This window comes from Schistocerca cancellata, chromosome 8 (genome assembly GCF_023864275.1).
Source record: "Schistocerca cancellata isolate TAMUIC-IGC-003103 chromosome 8, iqSchCanc2.1, whole genome shotgun sequence".
In the NCBI taxonomy this organism is placed as follows: Eukaryota; Metazoa; Arthropoda; class Insecta; order Orthoptera; family Acrididae; genus Schistocerca; species Schistocerca cancellata.
Window position 1 is genome coordinate 195,671,190 of NC_064633.1, and position 13,137 is coordinate 195,684,326.

A 13,137-nucleotide genomic window follows, 5' to 3' on the forward strand; every position below is an offset into this window, starting at 1 on the left:
GTAGCCTTCCGCCCCTACTCTTCAATCTGTACATCGAGGAAGCAATGATGGAAATAAAAGAAACGTTCAGGAGTGGAATTAAAATACAAGGTGAAAGGATATCAATGATACGATTCGCTGATGACATTGCTATCCTGAGTGAAAGTGAAGAAGAATTAAATGATCTGCTGAACGGAATGAACAGTCTAATGAGTACACAGTATGGTTTGAGAGTAAATCGGAGAAAGACGAAGGTAATGAGAGGTAGTAGAAAAGATAACAGCGAGAAACTTAACATCAGGATTGACGGTCACGAAGTCAATGAAGTTAAGGAATTCTGCTACCTAGGCAGTAAAATAACCAATGACGGACGGAGCAAGGAGGACATCAAAAGCAGACTCGCTATGGCAAAAAAGGCATTTCTGGCCAAGAGAAGTCTACTAATATCAAATACCGGCCTTAATTTGAGGAAGAAATTTCTGAGGATGTACGTCTGGAGTACAGCATTGTATGGTAGTGAAACATGGACTGTGGGAAAACCGGAACAGAAGAGAATCAAAGCATTTGAGATGTGGTGCTATAGACGAATGTTGAAAATTAGGTGGACTGATAAGGTAAGGAATGAGGAGGTTCTACACAGAATCGGAGAGGAAAGGAATATGTGGAAAACACTGATAAGCAGAAGGGACAGGATGATAGGACATCTGCTAAGACATGAGGGAATGACTTCCATGGTACTAGAGGGAGCTGTAGAGGGCAAAAACTGTAGAGGAAGACAGAGGTTGGAATACGTCAAGCAAATATTTGAGGACGTAGGTTGCAAGTGCTACTCTGAGATGAAGAGCTTAGCACAGGAAAGGAATTTGTGGCGGGCCGCATCAAACCAGTCAGTAGACTGATGACCAAAAAAAAAAAAAAAAGTTCTAGGGGACTGATGACCTGAGCAGTTGCGTCCCATAGTACTCAGAGCCATTTAAACCATTTGACAGTAAAGCACAAGGAATAACAAGTCCCCCAGCAGCGACTGAGCAGCAAGGCCGGTAGCAGTCAGTGGGGGCCAGGGCAATGTTGTCTCTGTTAATACTTATCGATAACCCAAATATCGGGCGGCACTAATCTGAGACAGCTCTATCGAATAGGCACGGAAAATTCAGCGTTAAAAATGATATGTTTGTAATGGGAAACAAATCGACACTTTCCATCGACAATGGATGTCGCATGAAATACTCGACGAGCGGTAAATATCTGGTCTGACTCCAGCTTCACATTGCAGAAAAGAAATTGCGAAGATATTACCAAACAGCAGAGAAAACGCACCTGACGTATCTTAGGAGGAACACCTTGTATGTGTAAGTCTTGAAGTTGGCAAATAATGGTATTACTTGTATTTTTATTTCAGTTTTCTAACATTCTTTTCGACCGAAATTTCCCTGTGTCCGTGTGGTCTGTACAATAGGTGGCGGTAAATGGTGTTTGACCGAATTCGGTAGCACAATAAAGATAAACTGAGCAGCAGGTAAAGTGTCACACGATGTTATTTCTACAATTTTCAGTGGTTTGCAGGCTATGTACGAGTATGTAGTTCCAGAATGAAGTACTGACTTCAAATTCGCTGTTATCTCACGAATAGCTGATAACAGTTGTCGATGGTAGAATTAAGAGAGAAAATGAAGCCGTGTACCAGCAAAAAGTTTTCTCCTCTAGGAAAGATTTTGCGGAGCTACCCTATGTGACTATGCTGCTAACAGTAATACGTCCGTGAACAGTGTCTTACGCTCTCAATACCAAAAGCGGTTAGAAGAGAGTTTTCTTGTTTACTCACGACGTTATAGGACAATTGGTTTGGGAGGGGGGGGGGGGGGAGAGGACCAAGCAGCGAGGTCATCGGTCCAATCCAATCGGGTAAGGGAAGGATGGAGAAGGAAGTAGCCCGTGCTCTTTAAAAGACACCATCCCGGCATTTGCCTGAAGCGATTTAGGGAAATCACGGCAAATCTAAATCAGGATGACCGGACGCGGTTCAAACTGTCGTCCTCCCGAATGCGAGTCCAGTGTGCTAACTACTGCGCCACCTCGCTTGGTACGTGTAATGAGAATTATACACTACTGGCCATTAAAATTACTACACCAAGAAGAAATGCAGATGATAAACGGGTATTCATTGGACAAATATATTATACTAGAACTGACATGTGATTACATTTTCACGCAATTTGGGTGCATACATCCTGAGAAATCAGTACCCAGAACAACCACCTCTGGCCGTAATAACGGCCTTGATAAGCCTGGGCATTGAGTAAAACAGAGCTTGCATGGCGTGTGCAGGTACAACTGCCCATGCAGCTTCAACACGATACCACAGTTCATCAAGAGTAGTGACTGGCGTATTGTGACGAGCCAGTTGCTCGGCCACCATTGACCAGACGTTTTCAATTGGTGAGAGATCTGGAGAATGTGCTGGCCAGTGCAGCAGTCGAACATTTTCTGTATCCAGAAAGGCCCGTACAGGACCTGCAACATGCGGTCATGCATTATCCTGCTGAAATGTGGGGTTTCGCAGGGATCGAATGAAGGGTAGAGCCACGGGTCGTAACACATCTGAAATGTAACGCCCACTGTTCAAAGTTCCGTCAGCGCGAACAAGAGGTGACCGAGACGTGTAGCCAATGGCACTCCATACCATCACGCCGGATGCTACGCCAGTATGGCGAAGACGAACACATGGTTCCACTGTGCGTTCACCGTGATGTCGCCAAACACTGATGCGACCATCATGATGCTGTAAACATAACCTGGATTCATCCGAAAAAATGACGTTTTGCCATTCGTGCACCCAGGTTCGTCGTTGAGTACACCATCGCAGGCACTCCTGTCTGTGATGCAGCGTCAAGGGTAACCGCAGCCATGGTCTCCGAGCTGATAGTCCATGCTGCTGCATACGTCGTCGAATTGTTCGTGCAGATGGTTGTTGTCTTGCAGCCGTCCCCATCTGTTGACTCAGGGATCGAGACGTGGCTGCACGATCCGTTACAGCCATGCGGATAAGATGCATCTCATCTCGATTGCTAGTGATACGAGGCCGTTGGGATCCAGCACGATGTCCTGTATTACCCTCCTGAACCCTGAAAAGCTAATCATTTGCATATCACAGCATCTTCTTCCTGTATGTTAAATTTCGCGTCTGTAGCACGTCAACTTCGTGGTGTAGTAATTTTAATGGCCAGTAGTGTATGTTTTCGAACTTACCTTCTGAAACTGAAATTTGTCATCCCTACCCCCCCCCCCCCTTCCCGTACTTGAACTTACTCCCTCCGTTTGCTGTGCAACCGTGCCTGATCAATTTCCAAGTTGTATTGTGCTTTAACGAAAACTGTTTCAATATATAGCCGTGCTTTTATGGAACCTCGCTCCACATCCTTCTTCTTGACATCCTGAATCCCTCCCACCCCTTGGAACACGCTGCGTGGTGGCGCAATGTTTACGCCAAGCACCCGCAGTGCTGGAGATGTGTGGAAAATACCGACGGGCTGGTTAGCCGGCACTGCGCCACAGAGCTTGCTCAACAGCTTTGCTGCAGGCGTGTGGGCACGTCTCCTTCGTTTCGGTGGAGCTCTTTCCGCCCTTCGAATGACCGTGTATCAAAACTCACCACTGCTCTCGCGTAGAACCCATCCGGACATGGCAGAAGTGGCATTTCATAATTTGGCTTATGCCAATGCCCTGGTGCGAAAAGTGGCAGTTCACCCTGAATAAAGAAAAGTGTGAAGTTATTCACATGAGTACTAAAAGAAATCAGCTAAATTTCGATTCCGCGATTAGTCACACAAATCCGAAGGCTCTAAATTCAGCTAAATACTTAGGGATTACAATTACAAATAACCTAAATTGGAACGATCACCTAGATAATATTGTGGGTAGAGCCAACCAAAGACTGCGATTCATTGGCAGAACACTTACAAGGGAACCTCCCCATCGCACCCCCCTCAGATTTAGTTATAAGTTGGCACAGTGGATAGACCTTGAAAAACTGAACACAGATCAATCGGGAAAACAGGAAGAAGCTGTGCGGAACTACGAAAAAATAAGCAAAATATACAAACTGAGTAGTCCATTCGCATCATAGGCAACACAAGGATATGATAAGCTCCCGAGAGCTCTGGTCCCGTGGTTAGCGTGAGCAGCTGCGGCACGAGAGGTCCTTGGTTCAAATCTCCCATCATGTTAAAATTTTAGTTTTTTATTTTCAGTTAATGTGACAAACTCTTATGTTTTTGGGAGTGATTATCACATCCACAAGAAAACCTAAATCGGGCAGAGTAGAAGAATCTTTTTACCCATTCGCCAAGTGTACAAGTTAGGTGGGTGGACAACATATTCCTGTCATGTGACGCACATGCCGTCACCAGTGTCGTATAGCATATATCAGACGTGTTTTGCTGTGGAGGAAACGGTTGACCTATGACCTTGCGATCAAATGTTTTCGGTTCCCATTGGAGAGGCACGTCCTTTCGTCTACTAATGGCACGGTTTTGCGGTGCGGTCGCAAAACACAGACACTAAACTTATTACAGTGAACAGAGACGTCAATGCACGAACGGACAGATCATAACTTTGCGAAAATAAAGAAACTACACTTTTCGCTCCAAGGGGGACTTGAACCAAGGACCTCTCGTTCCGCAGCTCCTCACGCTTACCACGGGACCACGGCGCTCCTGAGCTAACATTAGCCTTGGTGTTCCGTATCTTGCGCATGGACTACTCAGTTTGTATATTTTGCTTATTTTTTCATAGTTCCACACAACTTCTTCCTGTTTTCTCGATTGATCTGTGTTCAGTTTTTCAAGGCCTATCCACTGTGCCAACTTATAACTAAATCTGAGGGGGGTGCGATGGGGAGGTTCCCTTGTTAGAAGGTGCAACATGTCTACTAAAGAAACTGCTTACACCACGCTTGTCCGCCCTATTCTGGAGTATTGCTGTGCGGTGTGTGATCCGCATCAGGTGGGACTGATGGATCGAAAAAGTTCAAAGGAGGGCAGCTCATTTTGTATTACCGCGAAATAGAGGAGATAGTGTCACAGACATGACAGTGAATTGGAGTGGCAGTCATTAAAACAAAGGCGTTTTTCGTTGCGACGGGTTCTTCTCATGAAATTTCAATCACCAGTTTTCTCCTCCAATTGCGAAAACAGTCTGTTGCCACCCACTTACACAGGGAGAAATGATCATCACGATAAAATAAGAGAAATCAGGGCTCGCACAGAAAAATTTAAGTGCTCGTTTTTCCCGCGTGTCGTTTGAGGGTGGAACGGTAGAGAGACAGCTTGAAGGTGGTTCATTGAACCCTATGTCAGGCACTTTATTGTGAATAACAGAGTAATCACGTAGATGTAGAAGTAGACATTATGGCAGGGTAAAATGCTCATCAAGGGCCTAATGTGTGAAACAGATCACTGGAATCGTCAGTGAGGTTGTAGGTTTTTTTCTAAACAGTCGTTTTTTTTACGGACCTGATACTTTTAAACTGAAAAATCGAGATTTTTTTTTCGAAACTTGAATCTCGAAAACTAGGATTAAAACCCATATGATAAAAATGAACAACCTTCAATTACTCATTTATTATTTGCAAAGTGTTAATAGAGAAAGGTTTTAACTCTTTCGTGGGTTCATTTTCTGTAGCGACTCAGTGAAAGTAATTCTTAGTATCGTGTTACAATTATGACTAATTGACTATATTCAATTTTTGATAATTTTATTTATGTGATTTAGGACCAAAAATTACAGTAATGTGAATATCTCTCACGACTCTTTTGTTAGATGTTATTTTAGTGATAAAATTTACCGCTACAGCGACCTCACGAGCGACAACGTTAGTGGTTTCACGGCAAACAGAAACTGATTGTTGTTAAGAGTTTTTATACACTTGGTGCAGTGTACTATCATTACATGAAGTCAGGCACATCCACAGATGGAAAGACATATTTCCAAAAGCTTTCTAAATCCACAAAGCTGATGGTAATTATGCTTCCCAAGCCTCTTTGAGAAATTATTTGGTGGTGATCATACTTCCAGAGAACATTCAAAACAATGTTATTGATGGCATGTATACTTCCCTCTAGGGCTGTTGATAAATTATCGATTTATAAATATATCAGCGATATTTTTCCCCCGATATATCGATACCGATATGTCTGTATCGAATGTCGATAATTTTATTTTACATTACATCTTTTCGCAATTCTCGGAAACATTGGAAATTGTTCTTTTGAAATTGAAGTAGAACATAATTTTACTTTCACTACCTACTTTTTGAGCTCTCATCAGGTTCAGGCTTTCTCTTTGACTCTCTGAAGCAAGCATTGGTGGCACAAAGAAGTCCGATTGCACTGGTGGGTGGCGGTGTGTGGAATAACAAAATTTACGATGTGAAGAAACAGTACACCAGTTGCGTTAAAAAACAATTTTAACGCAGTTAGCGTGCTATTTCTTCACATTAGCATACTTCAAAAATAGTTGCTGAAAATGATGAATGAAAATCTAAATGAAAAGATTGGTGTTTGTAGTGGGCGGAATCGTTTGAAGGGACATGCTGACGTAATCGGCGGTCGGTGCTACCAACAGAAAAAACGACGTTAAACTTCACCACGCAATTTTGACACTACAACTGCTAGGTCGCTGGTGTTTCCAGAAATGAAAAAACGGGGAAGTCAACATGAAGAGTTCCGAACAAATCCTTATGTAACGAAACCGAATGGCGGATCCATAGGACAACTTTTATTGTGCCACTTCTATGCTGTTACCATCGTTAGCAATGTGGTTATCGCCAAGCATGAACGTGCATTGTTTTTTTTTCAGTTCTTGCTCTAAGGGGAATAAGCAGGCTGCTGGCTTGTTGATGTATAGGTTATGTAACAGTAAATCAATACTGAAATATACAGCTCTAAAACCGGCAGTTATTTACAATGTGCAGCCGATAATCTTTTTCAGCTCGTATGTCGATATTTTTCACGTCAACATACCGATAATCTTTTCGATATACCGAAGACCGATAATAATATTTTTTAAATATCGATGTATCGGATTTCCGATATTTTTAAACATATGAAGAGACCTGCTTCGCACGTTACTAAAAGCTATTTTCGACAACAAACAGAAACTGAAACTGGTGCAGCGGTCTACCGCTAGATGCCAGGAGCATACAGAAGTGATATGACGTAAATCAGGTAAACAAATACATCTGCTTGTAAGTATATCCTCCATGGTCTGCAAAACGTTTACTTTCCACTGGATACAGCCGAAAAAAAGAGAATAATAAACATAGTTGTTCATCTGATTAATTGTGTGCTCTTTTGATTACGGGCGAAATCATATTCGTTCCCTTAATGAATCCACGAGAGTGTTTCTCGGAGGTTTTCGAATTAGGAAATGACTGCGAGAGTAAATTTTTGCATCAGCCCACAGAAATCTTACTATGATAATGTATAAAACATTTGCGTCAGAACTGAGTAAAATCCCGAGCTCTTCGCGAAACCCTCCTCTGTCTTCGTCAGAAACAAATGACTGTCGTGGTTGCTATTGTGGTGAACATTTATAGCTTATAGGCGAAAAGTTATTTGTTGTCGTACGTCATCATCATGTTATGCTATCAGGGACTGTGTTCGTGTCTGCTATGGCGGTGCTAGCCACTTCAGACTGTGACGCCAGCGAAGCCGTAGGAACGTAAACAATTCACTGCGTTTCTCTGTTTCTCCTCAGCATCGAGAGCTCGCCTCCACGCACCACAAGGTTATAACCGCTGTCCTGGTTCAAGTTGTTTTCATACATTGTAATTTATACTGCTTATTTAATGATACAATCCTAGAGTGTATGGAAATATTGTGTAATAAGAAAACATTTCTGTTGAATACCTGGAAATATTAACTATAACTATATATATCAGAGTCAAATGCAAACGAAGCTTTCGTAGTTGCAGTTTTTTCTTGATCTATACGTCCTTGACAGGTAAATAACGAGGGCTGGAACTTAATAGTGGCAACTATTCATTTACAGCTCGTACAAAATAGATACGTGTTTCAAAGTTTTACTGACCTTCAAAGTAGTCACCAGCACTGTTATAACCCGTTGCCATCGATGTGGAAGTTGTAGGATACTCTTCGCAGTGCCAGTTGTTTTGACTGTTCGAGCGCCGCGGTCTATTGCCCGACGAATTTGTAGCAGTTCTGAAGCGAATGCCGTGAAGTGGTTACTTCAGTTTAGAAATCGGGGAGTGCAGTAGGTGGTATAGCACTTAGCAGCCCCATCAGTCAAACAAATCAGTAACAGCTTCCACTGTACGTGCTTGAGCATTGTCTTGCAAAATGATGGTCAGGTCCAGCAGAAAGTGTCATCACTTTTGTCTCTATGCTGTTCATTTTTGGAACACAACCTATGACAAGCTTAGAGACGGAAGTGATGACACTTTCTGCGGGACCTGACCATCATTTTACAGGACAATGCTCAAGCACGTACAGTGCAAACTGTTACTGATTTGTTTGAATGATGGGGCTGCTAAGTGTTATATCACCTACTGCACTCCCCTGAATTACGCCCTCGTAAGTTCAACTCGATTTCTAAACTGAAGGAAACACTTCACAGCATTCGCATCAGAACTGCTACAAATTCATCGGGCAATACACTGCGCCACTCGAACTGTCAACAGAACTGGCACTGCTAAGAGTATCCTACGACTTCCACATCGCTGGCAAAGGGGTAATGTACAAAGCTTGTGACTACTTTAAAGGTCAGTAAAACTTTGAAACACCTATCTATTTTGTACGAGCTGCAAATAAATAGTTGCCACTACTAAAAAAATGGCTCTAAGCACTATGGGACTTACATCTGAGGTCACCAGTCCCCTAGACTTAGAACTACGTAAAGCTAACTAACGTAAGGACATCACACACATCCATGCCCGAGGCAGGATTCGAACCTGCGACCGTAGCAGCAGCGCGGTTTCTAGTCTTACGCACCTAGAACTGCTCGGCCACATCGGCCGGCTCACTATTAAAGTTTCAACCGTCGTACAGAGGCTATTTTTTTCAAGCTCCATTCTTACCTATTGCTGAATGTAGCGGCCATCTGGTCGTGATCGATCACCCCTTTCTCCTTCAGGCAGCAGTGCCTGTGGCTCGGCACGGTCTCCATGCACGTGAAATAATGCTGTGATCAATACTAAACTCAGCCTGCCGCGGTGGCCGTGCGGTTCTAGGCGCTCCAGTCCGGAGCCGTGCTGTTGCTATGGTCGCAGGTTCGAATCCTGCCTCGGGCATGGGTGTACGTGATGTCCTTAGGTTAGTTAGGTTTAAGTAGTTCTAAGCTCTAGGGGACTGATGACCACAGCAGTTGAGTCCCATAGTGCTCAGAGCCATTTGAACCATTTTTGAATATTAAACTCCTCGGCTACACCCATCAGACTTCGTCCTTCATCCAGTTTTCCGATTATTCTTCCACGTGTCGAGTCATCCCGATATTCAACCCGGGCCGCGTTATAATGTAGAACATTTCCACAGGGCACTGTAATTGCTCGCAGATCTTTCAACTGCCTCGAGTTGTGAGGCGGTCCCCTTTGGCGATAATAGTCATGGTGGCCTCACGCTGCGGGTTGTTCAGCTTTCCGTGCAATACTGGGAGACCTCTGCCAACTAGCTAACACATTTTCATTCATCTGTAACAAGTAGTTAATACTTTATGTTACTTTATGTTTCTCATCCATACGTTTTGCACAGCAATGTAGTTCCTTATAGTAAATGGAAAAACAAATATTTCGTAAAACATATGTCAAGGCAAGCCACACGGATTGCAAAAATTATGAAACTGATGTCCGTAGAATATTTCCGACTAAATGACAGATGATAGTCAGTGAATAACTAGAGTGTTTAATGCTGTTGATGGAGTGAAACATGGCCAAAGAGCATAAGTAGAAGTAAGCAATCGCCTCAGTTGGTTGCTTAGTTGGATTGTTTGGGGGACGGAACCAAACAGCGACGTCATCGGTCCCATCGGATTAGGGAAGGATGGGGAAGGAAATCGTCTGTGTCCTTTCAAAGGAACCATCTTGGCATTTGCTTGAAGCGATTTCGGGGAATCACGGAAAACCTAAATGAGGATGGCCGGACGCGGGTTTCAACCGTCGTTCCCCCCGAATATGAGTCCAGTGTGCTAGCCACTGTGCTGTTTCGCACGGTACTGCCTCAGTAACTTAACTAAAAACAACGGGCACTGGATGCTCTAGTTTATTGTTTCAGGCAGGGAAAAGACGCTTAAGATGCAACACTTTTCTTGACGTTCAGTCCGAGCTGACTGTCAGTAAGGGTTCTTACAAGGGAACCTACCCATCGCACCCCCCTCAGATTTAGTTATAAGTTGGCACAGTGGATAGGCCTTGAAAAACTGAACACAGATCAATTGAGAAAACAGGAAGAAGTTCTGTGGAACTATGAAAAAAATAAGCAAAATATACAAACTGAGTAGTTCATGCGAAAGATAAGCAACAACAAGGGTACAGTGAGATCAGAAGCGCCGTGGTCCCGTGGTTAGCGTCAGCAGATGGGGAGGGAGAGGTCCTTGGTTCAAGTCTTCTCTCGAGTGAAAAACTTTAATTTTTTATTTTCAGACAATTATTATCTGTCCGTCCGACGCGAGGTAACTGCGCCGTAGTATGGGGACGCTACACCTAAACAAACATCGAAACACACGACGTCAGTCGATTACAGCGCACGGAAGAGAGAGTATTCCTTCCAACGAGGCTCCCTGGCTGGCAGTTGACTGTTCGCTACTTTGGACGAGAGTGCATTAAATACCTGAGATGTATTTCATGGGCAATATGTTTTCGGTTCCCATTGGAGAGGCACGTCCTTTCGTCTACTAATCACACGGTTTTGCGGTGCGGTCGCAAAACACAGACACTAAACTTATTACAGTGAACAGAGACGTCAATGAGCGAACGGACGGATCATAACTTTGCGAAAATAAAGAAATTAAACTTTTCACTCGAGGGAAGACTTGAACCAAGGCCCTTTTGTTCCGCAGCTGCTCACGCTAACCACGGGACCACGGCGCTTCTGACCTCAGATTATCCTTGATGTTACCTATCTTGCAGATGGACTACTCAGTTTGTATATTTTGCTTATTTTTTTCATAGTTTCACACAACTTCTTCCTGTTTTCTCAATTGATCTGTGTTCAGTTTTTCAAGGCCTATCCACTGTGCCAACTTATAACTAAATCTGAGGGGGGTGCGATGGAGAGGTTCCCTTGTTAGAGAAATTATCAGCGTCGAAATGTATAACCAAAAATTGGTTCAAATGGCTCTGAGCACTATGGGACTTAACTTCTGAGGCCATCAGTTCCCTAGAACTTAGAACTACTTAAACCTAACTAACCTAAGGACATCATACACATCCATGCCCGACGCAGGATTCGAACATGCGATCGGAGCGGTCGCGCAGTTCCAGACTGAAGCGCCTAGAACCACTCAGCCACTCCGGCCGGCTGTATAATCAGAAAGATGTATTATGTAAATTCCAAAATACGTTCTAAATTCAGTCGCAGATCTATTTAGGTTTGAAATTGATGTGCACGAAACTAATAATTACTGTCGTTGAAGAAGATATGAAAATTAACTAATTGGGACAAGTCAGAAACAGAAACCGGTATTCTTATGGACGAAATACTGTGTTTACATCCTCTCGTTTCAGTGTGAAAGGACAATCTTCTGGCACGTATGACGTTAAGCGACGACTGTATTTCTTACCGCTGCAGGCGCTAGTGAGTGTACAATTGTCAGAAGGTAACAAGTTCACAGCACTGAGTGTCAACACTGTATATAAATTGACGAAAAAAGAAATCGCAAGACCAGGAAGAAGTTTTGCGACATAAACGAAAGTTATATACTTATGTGGACATGTCCGTAAAAACAGACACCATATCAAAATAAGTATGTAGTTCTGGCAATGCCGGCCATGACCTTCTTCTTCTGTGCGGATGCACACATATTACCCGAACTCTTACGGGAGTTGGTAAGAATGTCTTCCACAAGTAATGAGTGTGTTGGGTAAGGACACTACGAATGTAGTGTGTGGACATATAAGGTGACAATGTGGGTCTCGCGGGAGGCGCGTGCGAAATAGTCCCTGCAGTCGTACTGTGCCCACGGTGGCTCAGATGGATGCCGGCACAATAACTCAGCGTGTTCGGTCAGAGGGTTAGCTGCCCTCTGCAATAAAAAACTGAGTTAATGGATCACCGACGAACTGAAACGGGTGTCTTGCGACGTCCACCCCGAGCAGATACAACGAACAAAAACGAACAAAATGAGATTAATAAAAAATGATGGATAGAGCGTCTGCCATATCAGCAGGAGTTCCCGGGTTCGAGTCCCGGTTGGGGCACACATTTTCACCTGTGCCGTTGATATATATCAACGGCCGTCAGTAGCTAAAGGCATTAATATATAATTTTAATAAACGAAAGTTAGTATGCTGTTTCTACAACCGAAAGATGAGGCCTGTTCAAATTTCGCACCAGTCGCATATGACTAGTGCTACCAGCACCATTATGAGTATTAGTTACCATTGAGACTGGACGTCCTGAGTTGACATTAGTCAAGATTGCCTTTAAGGCGACAAAGACGCCAACATTTCACTGAGTTTGAACGAGGTCGTGTAATAGGGCTACAAGAAGCTGGATTTTTCTTCTACGATATTGCAGAAACACTCGGTACGAATGTAGCCACTGTACATGACTAATGGCAGCGGTGGTCTCGAGAATGTACGGCATCAGTTATAATGTACGGGTTCCAGAAGACCACGTGGCATAACTTGTACTACAGTCATCGGGCGTATGGCTCTGGCGTATCGCACTGCCTCTGCAGCAGCAATCTGAGCAGTGGCTGGCATCACAGTGACACAACCAACTGTTACAAATCGGTTACTTCAAGGAGAGCCCCGAGGCATCTACATCTACATCTACATCTACATCCATACTCCGCAAGCCACCTGACGGTGTGTGGCGGAGGGTACCTTGAGTACCTCTATCGGTTCTCCCTTCTATTCCAGTCTCGTATTGTTCGTGGAAAGAAGGATTGTCGGTATGCCTCTGTGTGGGCTCTAATCTCTCTGAT